Below are 2044 nucleotides of genomic sequence, written 5' to 3'. Positions count from 1 at the left end.
AGTAGTTTCAATGATACTCCAAACAGAAAAGCAAAGTAAAAAATCAAAACCCCCACTTCTATTTCATGTAATTAGACTTATACAGAAATTAGAAGGTTAGGTACCAACTAGTTAATCACCTAATTTCACAGCTATCTGAAGTGGCAATTGTAATATAGCAGCTTATCTATGATACTTTCAAGATACATGATATAATTTAGTACTTGCCCATAAGCTAAAACACAGCCTGCTTAATACCTTTCCTTAAATTCCACCTCTATACTACAATACTGTATTATGTTTATCTTGGCTTTCTTCCACTTGCTAGGTTATATTTTCAGGTGATTAAATTTTCTCCACGTAATACTTAATAGCTTCACAGTATTTCATCGATGCATTATAGAGCAGCTCCTGTGTCCCAGGCATGGTTTTGAGTGCTGAAGACTTAGTAATGAACAAAGGTCTCTGCTCTTGCAGAGCTGACATGCTAGTTAGGATCTTTCTTACATCCTCATAGGGCGAAATTTCTTTAACCAATGGCCTATTGTCAGTTACTTAGATTGCTTCTGATTTTCAGTATTATAAAACAATGCTTCGGGGCACATCCTTGAAGGTATTCTTTGGATTCATCCTCCATTTCCTTCTCTTAGGATAAACTCCCAGAAACGGAGTTGCTGGAAGAAAGCAGATGTGAGCAAATGAGGTGCTGGGACTCCCACCTAGATGTGTCTGATTCTGGAACCCAGGCTGTTGATAACTATTGTTAATATCCCCACATTGAAAACTCATGGTAATTAAAGTAGCCAATGGTTCCTAGCTGGCATATGATTTAAAGAGGTCATGTTTGGAGTAAAAAAAAAAAAAAACCATATATACACACATGTACACAGCTTATATATAAAAATTAGAATCCTGGGTCTGCACATCACCAGCTGTGTGATTTCCCCCCCCCCCCCCCGTTTCTTCATCTGTAAGCCAGGACAATAGTTTTCATCTAAAGGGGTTGTTAGTAAATATTTTTTGAAGGTCTACTAATCTCGACTCTAAGAATGGGCAGCCAGTAGGAAAGGGAAATATTAGTAACTTCACAGGGGCGCCTGGAGGTGCTGAGTCGGTTGGGTGCCCACTTGATTTCTGCTCAGGTCCTGATCTCTGGGTTGGTGGGATCCAGCACCGCCTCAGGCTCTACGTGCTGACCGCTGAGAGCCTGGTTGGGATTCTCTTCCTCTCTCTCTCTGCCCCTCCACTGTGCTCGTGCATTCATTCATATTCTCTCCCCCTCCCCTCCCCCTCCCCAATATGTAAACTAAAAAAAATTACACAAACACAAAATTACAAATTGTTCCGTGGGACTCTGAGTTCTATGGGATGCTATAGGAATGAATAACCAGGTGACCTCGTTTTGGGGTCGGAGGGGGGAGGGAGTTTAAGTGAGGTATTAGCTGAGCTATGAAAGACGGGTAGGCTTGAACTAGGTCAAGAGGGAAGAAAACTTCCCAGAGAAGGAAACAGCAGTCACAAAGCATTTATAAGATGGAATGCGATTGTATCCCCTTCCTTTCCGGTCTCCCTGGTAGTTCCTTCTGGAAATGTCTTAGATCTTCCCAGGGCTGGTTTCTCTTCTCTTTTAGCTTTTAGTGCTGAGGACATCTCAGATGCCCTCCCTTCACCTCCCTGTAAAGTTAACCGCCACGCCCTCCCATGCCTTATTTTATCTTCATTTGTCGAACTTCTCGTCCCTCCCCTCACCTCCCCCCCAACTTGAAACCCCAAGAGAGGAGGGATATTTGCCGGGCTTTAGGATTTAAATGCTGAAGCCTCAGCGCCTGGCATCTAGTAGTTGCTCAATTGCATGTTTGATGAATGAACAAACGATGCTTGGGGCCCACTCCGCGCTTGACAAAAGCCGCAGGCGGGAAAGCGGGGGGCCTGGGGCAGCGTGAGCCACTGGCGCCGGGGACCGCTAGAGGGGCGCGCCGGGGGCGGGGTCGCCCACCCGGAACTCGGGTGCGGCGGCGGCGCGGGTTTCCGGCCGCGGCGGACACTTCCCGCGGAGGGACTGTCC

Source organism: Suricata suricatta, chromosome 14, assembly GCF_006229205.1.
Source record: "Suricata suricatta isolate VVHF042 chromosome 14, meerkat_22Aug2017_6uvM2_HiC, whole genome shotgun sequence".
In the NCBI taxonomy this organism is placed as follows: Eukaryota; Metazoa; Chordata; class Mammalia; order Carnivora; family Herpestidae; genus Suricata; species Suricata suricatta.
The sequence above is the reverse complement of the archived record's forward strand: the minus strand, read 5'-3'. Positions refer to the sequence as shown.